The sequence below is a fragment of the Staurois parvus genome, unplaced genomic scaffold, assembly GCF_062004578.1.
Source record: "Staurois parvus isolate SC_StPar_1 unplaced genomic scaffold, SC_StPar_1.0 ptg000566l, whole genome shotgun sequence".
In the NCBI taxonomy this organism is placed as follows: domain Eukaryota; kingdom Metazoa; phylum Chordata; class Amphibia; order Anura; family Ranidae; genus Staurois; species Staurois parvus.
In genome coordinates this window covers 1361400-1377667 of record NW_028318362.1, presented here as the reverse complement: position 1 = coordinate 1377667, position 16268 = coordinate 1361400, and the positions used below count along the sequence as shown (strand labels likewise).

General features: G+C 42.7%; 1 protein-coding gene across 5 annotated transcripts in view; it reads right to left on the bottom strand.

Annotated features, from left to right (window-relative positions):
- Nucleotides 1-14564, bottom strand: part of PDLIM5 (PDZ and LIM domain 5) — a 231011-nt gene extending 216447 nt beyond the window's left edge. Inside the window, exon 1 of one of the 5 annotated variants that reach the window (XM_089691630.1) lies at nt 14306-14564. The gene's annotated coding sequence lies outside the window, so the exon portion shown is untranslated. The remainder of the gene's footprint in view (nt 1-14305) is intronic. The other 4 variants (XM_089691631.1, XM_089691634.1, XM_089691632.1 and 1 more) reach the window with 4 other exon arrangements.
- Nucleotides 14565-16268: the final 1704 nt, after the last annotated feature.

The window sequence follows — 16268 nt, the reverse complement described above, 5'->3', positions numbered from 1 at the left end:
CATTCAGGATAACAAAGTCTACATGAATGTAGCAGACAAGGAAAAGAAATGCAGAACATCAATGTAAAAAATGAAAAACAATTACGCCCATTCTGCAGGTTGCGTCCTTCCAAGATATATTTTACTGGAGCTTCTTTTTAAAGGCAGAGTCTGACCCTGGCTTTTTTTTTTAGCATTTTTAGAGACATAGAAAAAGTGAAGGCAGACAGATGTCAACTGTTCTGTCACTTTTTTCTTTTCTTTAAATAAAAACGGATTCAATTTAAATCAGCTTGCACATCTGTCTTTAGTCCAGTTCCGTTTACACTTCAGTTTTTAACAGGTCAATTCACATCAGTTTGGTTCTGTTTCAATGGATCTGGACGTTGGCTATGCCATTAAAAAGAAAAACAAAATAATGAAGTAGGCAGATGGAATTGGGTGATCATAGGTTTACGTCTGCCCACCCATAGACATACCGTATCTGCCGGTGTATAAGGCAACTGGGTGTATAAGACGACCCCCTATTTTTCCAGTTAAAACATAGGTTTTGGGCTATACTCGTCGTAGAAGACTACCCCCCTTCTGAGGCAACACCATTTAACCACAAGCCTACAGGGCACTTATACCCCCTTCCTGCCCAGGCCAATTTTCAGCTTTCAGCGCTGTCACACTTTGAATGACAATTGCGTGGTCATGCAACACTGTACCCATATGAAATTTTTATCATTTTTTTTGTGACAGATAGAGCTTTATTTTGGTGGTATTTAATCAACTTTGGGTTTTTTATTTTTTCTTAAACCAAAAACCACTGAAAATTATGAAAAAAAAAAGCTTTTTTTCTTAGTTTTTGTTCTACAATTTTGTAAATAAGTGATTTTTCTCCTTCACTGATGTGCGCTAATGAGGCTGCAGTGATGGGCACTGATGGGCATTGACAGGAATCACTGACAGGCATCACTGATACATGGCACTGATGGGTGACACTGAAAGGCAGCTCAGATGGGCACTGATATGTGGCATTGATGTGGCACTGGCGGACACTGACAAGTGGCACTGCTGGGGCTACACTGATCATCAGGGCACACTGATCATCAGTGCCCTGATGTTCAGTGTACATGTCCCCTCCGCAGAAAGCCGAGTACCAGCTCTCCTCTCCTCTGTCAGCGTGACAGCTCGGGAGGAGAGAAATACTGATAACCGGCATTTCCCTGTTTACATGTGATCAGCTGTGATTGGACACAGCTGATCACATGACCGATCCGACATCTTCGGCTCTTTCCGTAATCGGTGATCCGAGGGACACAGCGCACCGCGGATCGCCGTGTGCTCCCTGAGCCGCGCATGCGTGGAGAATGGGAGGACGTCATATAAGCAAATCACGGCAAGTGATTTATTCTGTTAATGAATACAGAGCCTGCTCAGATTGGCTGCGTCAGAGAGGCGGGCTGATGATGTCACAACTTCAGCCAATCCGAGCAGGCTCTGTATTCATTAATAGAATACATCACTCGCTGTGATTGGCTCAGCGCGGTATACTGTATGTAGCCGAAGCTATCGTACAGTATTACCGCACGTCCAGCGGGCTGACATTCTATACCCAGCATATAAGACGACCCCCAATTGTTGGAGTATGTTTTGAAGTATAAAAAGTCATCTTATACGCCGAAACATATGGTACATAGTTTTTTCAGATGGATCCAGACTGAACCACAGACAGACAAGTCTAGACTGAATGCTCATGTGAAAAAGGACTGTTGACTCACTAGCTCTGCAGGAAGTTTATTCTAAGCATCAACTACTCTTTTAGTAAAATAATACTTTCGAAGATTACTTTTGAACTTTCCTTCTGCTAGTTTGAGGTCATGTCCCTGTGTTCTTGATCTTGGCTTCATATTAAAAAAAAATACTGCCCTCCTGAATTGTATTCACCCTCTTGATATATTCAACCAGTTCCCGCCCGGCCTATAGCCAGATGGCGGCTGGGCAAGCAGCTCGTCCCTCCGGGTGGACGCCATATGGCATCCTTTCAGGCATGCTCAGTGTGCCTGCCCACAGGGCCGCGATCTGTCACCGGCCATGTACCTCAGACAGCGCCGATGACAGATCTGTGTGCCGGCCCCTGTTTCCAGTACCAGGTGACCTGCTGTGACCAATCACAGCAGGTCACATGACAGTTGTACACAATGAATGGCTTCCTTTCATGCCATCCATTGTATACAAGTGTGTCTAGCTGCCCAGCTGTGTCATGTGATTAGCCATGGCCAAATCACAGCTAAGCACCAGAACAAAAAAAAAAAAAAAAAATATATAAAAAAAAAAAATACTTAATCACTTCCTCAAAGTATTATGGTAACAATATACTACTTTGGTCATAATGAAATTAAAAAAAATATATTTTTTTTTTTTGTAATGTCATCAGTGTCCCTGATCACCATCATGCCATGTTATATGATGACCCTGTACTGCACTGGTGACAGTATTAAAAAAAAAGTGAAAATAATTTTTATAATTTTTTCATTTTCCAAAAAATTATGACAAAAAAAAATTAGTCAGGTCCATAAATATTGGGACATCAACACAATTCTAACATTTTTGGCTCTATACACCACCACAATGGATTTGAAATGAAACTAACAACATGTGCTTTAACTGCAGACTGTCAGCTTTAATTTGAGGGTATTTACATCCAAATAAGGTGAACGGTGTAGGAATTGCAACAGTTTGCATATGTGCCTCCCACTTGTTAAGGGACCAAAAGTAATGGGAAAATTGGCTTCTCAGCTGTTCCATGGCCAGGTGTGTGTTATTCCCTCATTATCCCAATTACAATGAGCAGATAAAAGGTCCAGAGTTCATTTCAAGTGTGCTATTTGCATTTGGAATCTGTTGCTGTCAACTCTCAAGATGAGATCCAAAGAGCTGTCACTATCAGTGAAGCAAGCCATCATTAGGCTGAAAAAACAAAACAAACCCATCAGAGAGATAGCAAAAACATTAGGCGTGGCCAAAACAACTGTTTGGAACATTCTTAAAAAGAAGGAACGCACCGGTGAGCTCAGCAACACCAAAAGACCCGGAAGACCACGGAAAACAACTGTGGTGGATGACCGAAGAATTCTTTCCCTGGTGAAGAAAACACCCTTCACAAAAGTTGGCCAGATCAAGAACACTCTCCAGGAGGTAGGTGTATGTGTGTCAAAGTCAACAATCAAGAGAAGACTTCACCGCAGTGAATACAGAGGGTTCACCACAAGACGTAAATCATTAGTGAGCCTCAAAAACAGGAAGGCCAGATTAGAGTTTGCCAAACGACATCTAAAAAGCCTTCACAGTTCTGGAACAACATCCTATGGACAGATGAGACCAAGATCAACTTGTACCAGAGTGATGGGAAGAGAAGAGTATGGAGAAGGAAAGGAACTGCTCATGATCCTAAGCATACCACCTCATCAGTGAAGCATGGTGGTGGTAGTGTCATGGCGTGGGCATGTATGGCTGCCAATGGAACTGGTTCTCTTGTATTTATTGATGATGTGACTGCTGACAAAAGCAGCAGGATGAATTCTGAAGTGTTTCGGGCAATATTATCTGCTCATATTCAGCCAAATGCTTCAGAACTCATTGGACGCCGCTTCACAGTGCAGATGGACAATGACCCAAAGCAGACTGCAAAAGCAACCAAATAGTTTAAGGGAAAGAAGTGGAATGTTATGCAATGGCCAAGTCAATCAGCTGACCTGAATCCGATTGAGCATGCATTTCACTTGCTGAAGACACAACTGAAGGGAAAATGCCCCAAGAACAAGCAGGAACTGAAGGCAGTTACAGTAAAGGCCTGGCAGAGCATCACCAGGGATGAAACCCAGCGTCTGGTGATGTCTATGCGTTCCACACTTCAGGCTGTAATTGACTGCAAAGGATTTGCAACCAAGTATTAAAAAGTGAAAGTTTGATTTATGATTATTGTTCTGTCCCATTACTTTTGGTCCCTTAACAAGTGGGAGGCACATATGCAAACTGTTGTAATTACTACACCGTTCACCTGATTTGGATATAAACACCCTCAAATTAAAGCTGACAGTCTGCAGTTAAAGCACATCTTGTTGCTTTCATTTCAAATCCATTGTGGTGGTGTATAGAGCCACAAAATGTTAGAATTGTGTCAATGTCCCAATATTTATGGACCTGACTGTACAACTTCAAAAAAAAAACTCGCCATGCCTCTTATGAAATACGTCGGACTATCTACTTTGCAAAAAGTGGTCATTTGGGGATATCTGTTCTGACATTTTTGGACCTCAAGAAAGTAGATTGGCCATCAGTACTTCAGGCTTGATCAATTTTCAGATATAACCCATAGTTTGTGAACTCTATAAACTTTCCTACAAACTAAATAATACATCCTAATTTGGGTTATTTTCACCAAAGAAATGTAGCAGAATACATCTTGACCTAAATTTATGAAGGCCAATTATTTATAACAGAAAAAGAAAAACGTGTTTTTTGTTTTTCAAAATTTTTGGTCTGTTTTTGTTAATTTAGCAAAAAATAAACACCCCAGTGTTGATTAAATACCACCAAAAGAAAGCTCTAGGTGTGTGAAGAAAAATTATAAAATTTTAGTTTGGGTACAATGTTGTATGATCGCGCAATTGTCATTTAAAGTGTGAGAGCGCGGAAACCTGAAAAATGGCCTGGGCAGGAAGGGGTAAAAGTGCCCAGTATTGAATTGATTAAAAGGGGCAGTAAAAATAACGATTGGGCCCAGTCACTTTGTCAAAATGTGCTAAAATGCAGTGCATATTAGCACATTATGACAGACTTACCTGAAAACAAAGCCCTCCAGCGGTGCACTGTTACCACCGCGATGACGTCACTTTCGCACACGCGCGCAAGAGTCACTTTATGGCACAGGCCGTTACTTCAGAGTGCATGCGCCCGTAACATCACCAGCTGCTGCCAGAGTAAATATCTCCTAAATGGTGCACGTTGAGATATTTACTGTACCTGTAGGCAAGCCATATTATAGGCTTACCTGTAAATACAGTGGGGCAAAAAAGTATTTAGTCAGCCACCAATTGTGCAAGGTCTCCCACTTAAAAAAGATGAGAGAGGCCTGTAATTGGCATCATAGGTAGACCTCAACTATGAGAGACAAAATGAGAAAAAAAAATCCAGAAAATCACATTGGCTGATTTGGAAAGAATTTATTTGCAAATTATGATGGAAAATAAGTATTTGGTCACCTACAAACAAGCAAGATTTCTGGCTCTCACAGACCTGTACCTTCTTCTTTAAGAGACTCCTCTGTCCTGCACTCATTACCTGTATCAATGGCACCTGTTTGAACTTGTTATCAGTATAAAAGACACCTGTCCACAACCTCAAACAGTCACACTCCAAACTCCACTATGGTGAAGACCAAAGAGCTGTCGAAGGACACCAGAAACAAAATTGTAGACCTGCACCAGGCTGGGAAGACTGAATCTGCAATAGGCAAGCGGCTTGGTGTGAACAAATCAACTGTGGGAGCAATAATTAGAAAATGGAAGACATACAAGACCACTGATAATCTCCCTCGATCTGGGGCTCCACGCAAGATCTCACCCCGTGGGGTCAAAATGATCACAAAAAACGGTGAGCAAAAATCCCAGGACCACACGGGGGGACCTACTGAATGACCTGCAGAGAGCTGGGACCAACGTAACAAAGGCTACCATCAGTAACACTACGCCGCCAGGGAATCAGATCCTGCAGTGCCAGACATGTCCCCCTGCTTAAGCCAGTACATGTCCGGGCCCGTCTGAAGTTTGCTAGAGAGCATTTGGATGATCCAGAAGAGGATTGGGAGAATGTCATATGGTCAGATGAAACCAAAATAGAACTGTTTGGTAGAAAACACAACTCGTCATGTTTGGAGGAGAGAGAATGCCGAGTTGCATCCAAAGAACACCATACCTACTGTGAAGCATGGGGGTGGCAACATCATGCTTTGGGGCTGTTTCTCCGCAAAAGTGACCAGGACGACTGATCCATGTACAGGACAGAATGAATGGGGCCATGTATCATGAGATTTTGAGTGCAAACCTCCTTCCATCAGCAAGGGCATTGAAGATGAAACGTGGCTGGGTCTTCCAACATGACAATGATCCCAAACATACCACCCGGGCAAGGAAGGAGTGGCTTCGTAAGAAGCATTTCTAGGTCCTGGAGTGGCCTAGCCAGTCTCCAGATCTCAACCCCATAGAAAACCTTTGGAGGGAGTTGAAAGTCCACGTTGCCCAGTGACAGCCCCGAAACATCACTGCTCTAGAGGAGATCTGCATGGAGGAATGGGCCAACATACCAGCAACAGTGTGTGCCAACATTGTGAAGACTTACAGGAAACGTTTGACCTCTGTCATTGCCAACAAAGGATATATAACAAAGTATTGAGATGAACTTTTGATATTGACCAAATACTTATTTTCCACCATAATTTGCAAATAAATTCTTTCCAAATCAGCCAATGTGATTGTCTGGATTTTTTTTCTCATTTTGTCTCTCATAGTTGAGGTCTACCTATGATGCCAATTACAGGCCTCTCTCATCTTTTTAAGTGAGAGAACTTGCACAATTGGTGGCTGACTAAATACTTTTTTGCCCACTGTAAACATCAACCAAGTCTTTCCTCCACAATGCACATATGGAGTCTCTGCAAGCCTCTTCTAATTCTTTTAGTTTTATCCCTTTTCAAACAGTGAGATCTTAGAATTGTTGTTTAGTAAATGAAACTGATATCAAACCCCATCAATATTAAAAAGGTGTATTAAAATGTTATTTTGCTCGACCTGGAAAGTATACAGGTTATCTTGTATTTCAGGCCCAGAATACACTTCCTAACCAAACCAAAATGAATGCAAAACACCATCACATACATTTGTGAGTACAGGGTTAACAACATTCAGCTGAATTCATTCTATGCCAAAAGGATTATAAAACCAAAACACACCCACTATCTGCCCTTCACTGCTCGGTTTCTGCTCAACATATATTATATGGGCTGTTAAGCTATAAAATTGGAGAAAGTGCTACTACTGGAAGGAAAAAAAAAAAAAAAAAAGTAACACACAAATGAGTTTCAAAGGCAACCACTTGGGGCATTTTATAGCCTCTCAGTAATGTGCATTAGAAGTCTGCTGATCCTTTCTTTGACATACCATAAACATCATACTACAATTAGATTGGCCAGAGAAAAATAAAATAAAAAAAAGTACTATTTTTTTTTATCAACTTTTAAAAGAAAAGCCTAAAACAGAACACCTGTTATGAATTGTCTCTGTAGCCTGCCACATTCCAATATTCACTTCTCAAATGTTTTCAAAGGCAAAAAGGAAGAAATTTTCATCTGTCATGTCTGCTGCCCTTTTGACTCCTTTCCATCGCCCACTGATTTTGCTGCCAATTAAAAAGCATGCACATTTCCCTTCTGCTAGATATCACAAAGCTGCCTGCAACATTATGTGTGGAACTTCCTTTCTGAAGCCAAAGTTCCAGCTCAGCACTGCAAGCACAATTAAAGAAAAATAATGTTGCCAGTCTGACAGGAAGTCATTGGAAGAACGGTTTGTAACCGGCTAAATGAGTAAGCCAGCCAGTAAATGACAATGTATGGATTCATTTTCAGAAATAAGACATTATTATAATAAAAAAAATAAAGTAATCTAAAAGCCATCTGTGTCTCATTAAGAGAGATTCCCCTTAACTTCCTGTGCTGTAGACTCAACAGGAAGTGAAAATATATTTTTTATTAGTGTAAGGGAAATCCTCTTAGACAGTTGTCATGGGGACAAGCGTCCCCATTGAAAGATTTCATCTCTATTTTTGTTCTGTAGGCAACTCAGTCTTTTGTAGTTATCCTCACTTTTATTCCCAGCAGGGTGGATTTGATTTAAAATCAAGTTGATTTAAATTACAATTTAAATCACTAGTGAAAAAGCTCGATGTAAAAGCATAATTTTTAAACAGCAACTGTCATCTCTGTCCTGAAGCGGCTCCTCCTCTGACCCACTGTTGACGCCGACAGTCCCATTCACTTTAATGGGACAGCTGGTGATGCGGCAGTGACACAAGGTGAGGGATGTAACGGCAGCAGATGAGTGGATGCCCGCTAACAGGCGCGGCCATGATGGATCTAAAATGACAGGTGCTCTTTAAATGTAAGGATTCAGACTCATTCTTGCTGGTAGAATCTAATATTTGCAAACCAAATGAAGGTTTCCTTTTTAGAATAATAAGCTGTCAGGTTAGTAAAGCAGCGATATCAGAATAGATTTTAAGTTAATAAGTTAATCACACACAGTTGGAGAACTATTCAAATTATTTTATTTCATGTTCTCTCATGGTTACTGTGAAATTGTGTGAATGCATCAATGCAGTGCATGTTATCTCAGCTTGCAGAGCTTGAATTCAATCAATGAGTTTACCAAAAATGTAAATATTGCAGAATATACAGCCTCATGTTATATAACTAAGCTCCATTTCATGCTGAGTAAACTCAATTATGAATGTATCCGAAATAAAAAATAAATGATAAAAAAAAAAAAAAAAATCCAGTTTTTATCCATCCTGATTCCCAGTGACATTGGTGATCAGGACAATTGTTTGCCTGTTTTCACATACTGTGGAACTCTTCACACTCATCTGTTGCGGGTTTTCTGCGTTTTTGAAAATCCTGCTTGCTAAATTTTTAAGGCGGTTCTACTTCCTGCTATACAAAAAAAAAAAAAAGTACACGGCTCCACCTGTCACATATGTGAATGCACAAACTCCTCTTCAACTACCTTTCTATATCGTCTCAAAGAAGTGATCAACATTTCACAAGCAATTTGGTAAAGTCCATATTGGTCATACATTAGCTAGTGTCTAAATACCTAAGGATTCGAAACCCCATAACCCAAAAACATACCGTAAATCATCCCGAAACAGGTAAAGGACAGCTGCTATGTTCTATAACTGCAAGGCTCAGATGCTGTTCCAGAGTCTTATGAAGACTGTGTTTCATCCAAATGCTATGCAGAAGTCCTAATCTACATTTTGAGGTTTCTTATATGTGGGGATCATGCATTTCCTTGTTGACAGCTTACTAGTGTAAATCAACTAGGTGTTCCAGAGTTTTTTGTTTTTTTAAAGAAGGACTGCATTCAACTGTCCATCAAGAACAGTTGGTTTATAGCAGTTTTCTCCAAACTGCAGCCTGTGGGCCAAATGCAACCCTTGGCTTCACTTTATCTAGCCCCTGGGGTACCATTCCACTTACTAATACCAATGATGTGGAACCATTCCTCATTCTACTAAACACAGGAGCGGGTAATTGTTTTTTTAACTCCACTGTATGCCAAGCCAGAGACACTGTCTACTCCCGCTGATGCTGGGCCATTTTCTGCCACCAATGGTCACAGTCCAGCCTCCCCTAAAGTCTGAAGGGCAGTAAACTGGCCCATTATTAAGAAGGTTTGGAGACCCCTAGTTTATAGCATGGATACAACAGAATTGCAATTACAGAAGCATGTATTCTACCTTTACACCATACTAGAATACATAAAGTCCAAAACAGAAACTGTACTCCTCAAGATACTTGACCTTTAAATAATCAGTGAGAGCTCAGTGATTGCTGCAGATGGTGCCGAACCAAATCCAGATGTCAAGGGTTTCTTATGACTTATGTGACGCTTTTTTTGCAATAAATCAAAGAACACATTTATCTGGAGTGCTGATGACTTTACATCATGGTTAAAAGCAGGGACTTCATTCACAAGGGTGCTGTGTAACCTGGAGCTGTTTGCAGGTAGCTTATGTGTTCCTGTGAGGATACAGTGGATGTATAGACAACCACAGGTCCCAAGTTGACAGGTGTGCAGGAGAGGGTGCCCAGCCCCGTAAGCACACTGTCTGCTCAATCTTGCTATACAATCTCAGCACCCATGTGAATGCAGCCTTAAAGGAGACGTACAGCCAAAGCTCTTTTGGCTGTATTTCTCCTGGATCACTAGAGTACAGTTCATTCTGCACTCCTGTGACCCACTTCCAGATGACAGCAGACTGTAGCCTGTTGTCAGCTGACATCATTCAGCCGGTCCAGGCTGGGGAAAGATCAGGATCCACCCCAGAGTCTGGAGCAGCACCTGCTCAGCCACTCCACGATCTGCAAAGAGCGTGAGCCAGCTTCTCCCTCCCCCTCCACAGCTCAGCGCTCCAGTGAGCACTGCGGGGGGCCAGAGCACACAGTCACCACTCTCTGCTCACAGCGGTGCTGAGAACTCAGCAATCAGTGGTCATGTGATTGCAGACTTCTCACAATTAGAGCCGGTAGGGGACAGATGCAGCACTGGACCAAAGCTGCGTCCACTTAGGGAAATAGGATTTTTTTTTTAAAAAAAAAGGGGGAAAAAAAAAAAGAACATCCCATACTTAAAAGGAAAAACAGACCCAGGTGCTGACATTCATGGGTAGATATTATTATTCTTCTGACAAACAAATCTATATGGAAACATTTCTCTCTGTTTCTTTTTCCAGGGCCTACTGTAGTTATTTTTCTCCTGAATCTACTTTTGCTGTTTAGTTTCTAGGAACTGCAGTCATAACTTTGCAGAGAGGCTTTCCCACACTGCATTCTAGTGTAAATGGGCCGTGAATCTTGAATGGGATCGTTGGTAAATTTTTGTTCGATCACTGCCTGCAGCCAGTCAGCTACAGCACTTATCTGTGTATTCTGACAACAGACGAGTCCCACTGTCAGAATACAATACAGCAGCAGGGAGGATTCCTGCATCCAAATTGCTTGTGTAGACAAAGGAATCCATTCAGTTTTATTTTTTTTAGCAGCCCGGAGATGAGCAGCATCAGACTAGTAAAATGGATATGTGCATGGCCAGCATTAGGCTGCATTCGCAGCTGAGCATTCTAAAAATGTGGGCAGAACTGCACATTCCTGCCTGGGTTTTGTCAGAAATTCGGCAAAATGCACCTATGGTGCAATTATTTCTGAACGCGCTGCACTCCTGTGAACGCGCTGCACTCCAGGAGAAATACAGCCAAAAGAGCTCTGGTTGTACTTCTCCTTTATGCTGATTTTGCAGCATTTTCTGCACACTAAAAACACATGATGGCAAGCACACTTGGCTCAGTGCCAAAATTTGGTACATGAGCTTCTTTGGCATGTTTTAGCATGACAGGCAACCCATTCAAGCCAGTGGACTGTTGTGCTAAAATGAGAAGTGTTGCTACGCTCAGGTGTGAACGTAGTCTTAGACTAGCAAAATGGATACATGTTTGGGCAGCATTAAAGAAGTAGGAAAAAGCTGTTTGGCCATACTGTTTGCACTTAGTTCTGCGCTCCTGTGACGTACATTCAGCTAACAGCAAGCTGGCACCTGCTGTCAGCTGATGTCACTGAGCCAGCCCAGGTTCTGAAAGGATCCCGATAACAAAGGCAGGATATGCCCACATTCCTGACTGGCAGCTAGCTTAGCCTCTCAATGTGCTGCTGAGAGCGTACGCTAGCCATTCCCACCTCCTGTACAGCCCAGCGCCCCAGTGAGTACTGGAGGGGCACAGAAGAGATCCAGTGACTGACAGTCACTGCTCTGTGCTCAGAGTGGACCCGAGAACTGAGCGATCAGCAGTCTTTGATCAGTTCTAAGTGTAGAGTTGGCCAGGGATTGATGCTACAGTCACCCCGAATATTATTATTTTTTTTTTAATCCTGCACCTCTTTTTAGGCTAGGTTCACACTTTGCATGTGCAGGGCAGCTCATTCATTCCTGTGCCTCCTGAAAACACAGGGAAAAGACCCTGCTGCATTTTAAAAATTGCAACCTGCACAGAAGCCACAAGTGCAGTGCGGAAGTGATTTTCAGTGATTTTCCATTAGGATGAACGCCACCCGCAAACATACAGCGTAATTTTCTGTGCAGGTGATTGCGGCTGCGGGAACAGGCGTGGACCTGCAGCAGGAATCACAGATGTGAACCTACACACTATTAGAAAATCAGACAAACGATTGTTTCACATTTTTCTGTGCCCTCATCCCATTTTGAAAACGAGAATACCTAAAATGGTACAAAAATTCCCAAAGGATAGGAGGACAATACATAGCTGCAGTCTATGTCTCAAACTTTTTTTCATGTGCAGACTTATTTATTCAACTTTTTATAGGCCGAATATTGTACTAATTAAAACAAAACCCAATCATTATGACTAGTGAGAAAAACATTCCAGCATGTCCCTTCAGAAATGATCACAACAAACCATATCAGCTCTGAAAAGTTGTGTATGAACGAACAGAAAACTGGACAATCGTTCCGAATATGGATCTTTCCATCTGATTTTCTAATAGTGTATACTAGATTGTAATCTCGGTTCACACTACTGCGACGTGAAAGCCGCTTCCTGGTGACTCGCGTACTGCTTTGATGTGACTTTCAGGGAATTCCTGGGTAATTAGCTGTACTGAAGTTGCTCGAAATTTAGAAAAGGTTCCTGTACTGCTTCAAGGCGACTTCTTCCAACTTGTGCACATTGACTTTAATGGAAGTCAGATCCTCATCTATATTGATGTGATTTGGCTCGAACATTACAGGAAGATTACCAAAGTAATCATAGTAAAGTCGCATGGCATAAAAGTCACGTCAAAGTCGCATCAAGTCACATCAAAGCCATACTCAAATCACATCAAGTTGCCAGCAAATCACCAGGAAGTCACACTGTGAGGCTCGGTTCACATTGCTGTGACTTGTGAGCAGGGGCGGACTGACAACTCATGGGGCCCCGGGCAATAGGGAATCATGGGGCCCCTGTGTCCTTGCCCAAACTCAAAAAAGCCTATGAAAAAAGGTACCAGGGGCATCTCATGGGGCCCCCTACTGACCCCGGGCCCTTGGGCAGTGCCAGAGTTTCCAAATGGTCAGTCCGCCCCTGCTTGGGAGACCCCCAAGTCGCATGATATGTAAAATCCCATGTTAGTCAATGAAAGCTGTCTTAATTAGCACTACTGAAGTCGCTCCAACTTTAGAAAAGGTTTCTGTACTACTTCAAGGCAACTTCTATCCAACTTGTGCCCACAGACTTTAATGGAAGTCACCTCCAAAGTCAAATCCTCATCTATACTGATGTGATTTGGATCCGACATTACAGGAAAATTATCCAGGCATTCCCTGAAAGGTGCATCAGTATTCAAGTCACCTGGTCTGGTTGCAGAAGTGTGAACCGAGATGAAGTCCCACAACTTTCAGGTCAATGTGGTGTGAACCAAGCCTCCAAATCACAACATAGGCGACTTCCATTAAAGTCTATGGGCACAACCTGGATAGAAGTCGCCTTGAAGCTGTACAAGAACCTTTTCTAAAGTTCGAGCGACTTCAGTAGAACCAACTAAGCCAGCTCTCATTAACTAAGACTGGCCATACACTATACAATTTTCTGTTCAATTTCTGCCCAATTTCCTTTAGATTTACCTTCAAACTATGTAGCGCAAGGGCCTGCCTAATTGGATACAATTGAAAGTGTTGTTTAGCTTTGACCTCCTATTATATGGTTTCTGGTATATCTAAAGCAAAAATCTCAAGAAAATTGTATAGTGTATGGCCAACCTAAGATGGGACTTCACATGTCATGTGACTTGTGCTCCCACAAGTCTGATCCCGCGTCATGGCAGTGTGAACCGAGCCGAATGGAAGTTGCCTCCAAGTCCGATCCTCATCTATAGTGGTGTGATTTGGATCCGACATTACAGGAAGATTACCCAGAAATTCCCATCAAAGTTGTACTCAAGTCGCATTGTAAGTCACACAACTTTCAGGTCACACACTGCTATATTAAAAAAAAAAAAAAAAAAAAAAAAAAAAAAAAAAAAAAAAACCACCAGACATTATAACCCCAGTTATTAACATAGATAAAGTTACCCCATACACCGCCCAGGGTGTGGACTGTTTTGTCATGTGTGAGGATTTGGAGTGTCCTGTGTGTCAGGACTGGTCTGAGCAGGCTCTTTAATGACAATGGCTGCTCCCCATTAGTGTCAGGGAGGAGGGGTAGTTTCACTGTAATTTCCCTGTCCTGTCTGGGCAGGCTAGGTGCGGACCTCTGCCCTCTACCCACAATTCCCCACGGCTGATCAATCAATCATTCACACCCCGCCAGTACAAGGATGCCCATTCCACTCACCCCGGCTCCAGCCCACACCATACAAACAGCACACAGTGGCGTTATCCGAGTCCCACACATGTAATGTACAATTGGCCCTACAGAAAGTTTTCTGTATCTAGTAATAGTATGGAGCACCCACCTCTGAGAGGAGTTGTATGCCGGCCAGTCAGCTCTGCCTTTCTGTCTGGTGTAGAACTTCCGCCTGTGGGTTTTATATGAGAGCTGCTCTCTCTTGGGTGTTCTCTTCCTCTGTCTACCTCACAGGGACTGTCCACTGACCCCTCCCAGAGAAAGGAAGGCGGCAGAGTCAGTGCTGCTGACAAGGGAGGGGTGCAGGAACGTGGGCAGACGACGCCTCTCCCAGCTAGGTGCAGTGCCTGCCTCTGGCTGCTGTCCTCTTCACTGTGAATGTGACGAACACTTATCACTTCCTATGTACTAAACGTCAGCTCACATGGTTCTTGTCACTTTCTGTTAGTTGTGAGGAGAAGCAGACACAGAGAGGAGCACTGCTCTGCTCATGCACACGAACACAGCTCTGCTCTATCTGGGTCTGCTACGAGTCAGACCTCCCAACTTTGGAAATTGATAAAGATGGACACTTTGGGATGGAGAAGACGTGTGCGGCATACAGAGCAAGCTGTGCAGAAAATGGGCAGGCGTTATACTCTGTACATGTTCCCCTCCTCATTGGGCACCAAGTGTGGGTCACATGAGAGGACTACCTGGGTGAGTTCTTCTGGGCTACGTTGGGCACCTGGTACAGCCCAGGTCACTCACACATGAGGTACCTTTGTTGGAACGGACGTAACCTCTTCACGCCGGCCGCACGTAAATATGCGGCCTCTCAGCATCTGCGCCTTGACGCCGAGCAGCCGCACATTTGTGTTCAATTAACAAAAACATAGGACGCGCCGTGCACGCTCCCAGCACACATGTCCGGTACTCACGGAAAGGTCCCGATCTCTTTTGATCGGAACCTTTCCCGATCATGTGACCGCTGTGATGGCAAATCACGGCGGTCACATGACCTTAAAACCCCGCACTGCTTCACGGCTTCTGAAACCCTTAAAGGGTCGGGAGGGTTAAACTTTAGTTGACTGTCTTGACCTTAACCATTAGCTGCCCAACCTATAGCCGTTTGGCGGCAGCAAAAATGCTTCACCATTTCGGGTGCACGCCATTTGGCATCCTCCCACACATGCGCGGTTGCAGAGCCACACAGCGGCGCGATCTGTCACCGGCCGTGTACCTCGGACACGGCCGATGACAGATCTGAGTACCGACCCCATTGCCGGTACCATGTGACCTGCTGTGACCAATCACAGCAGGTCACATGACAGTTGTATACAATGGATGGCTTCATTCATGCCATACAGTGTATACTAGTGCCTAGCTGTGAATGGTCACAGCAGGTCACATGCACATGTCATGTGATTAGCTGTGGCCAAATCACAGCTAAGCACAAAAAAAAAAAAACCTGAATGAATCGATGTCATTCAGGTAAATGCTTGCTTATAGCAAAGTAATTCTTTGCTATAAGAAAACTGTGTAAAAAAAAAAATAAAAATACTGATCACTTCCCCAAAGTAGTACAATGTTACTATGGTAACATTGTACTACTTTGGTCATAGTAAAATATGAAAAAATAAAAATTTAAAAATAATAAAAAAATTTAAAAAATATATTTTTTTTTTTATACTGTCACCAGTCAGTGTCCCTGTTCACCGCCGTGCCAGTTATATGATGACACTGTACTGCACTGGTGACAGTATGTAAAAAAAAAATAGTGAAAATAATTTTTAATTTTTTAATTTTCCGAAAAATGATGACAAAAAAAATACAACTTCAAAAAACTCGCCATGCCTCTTATGAAGTACGTCCGACTGTCTACTCTGCAAAAAGGGGTCATTTGGGGGATATCTGTACTATTCTGACATTCCTGGACCTCAAGAAATTAGATTGGCCGTCAGTACTTCAGGATTGATCAATAATCAGATCTATACCATAGTTTGTGAACTCTATAACTTTCCTACAAACTAAATAATACATCCTAATTTGGGTTATTTTCACCAAAGACGTAGCAGAATACATCTCGGCCT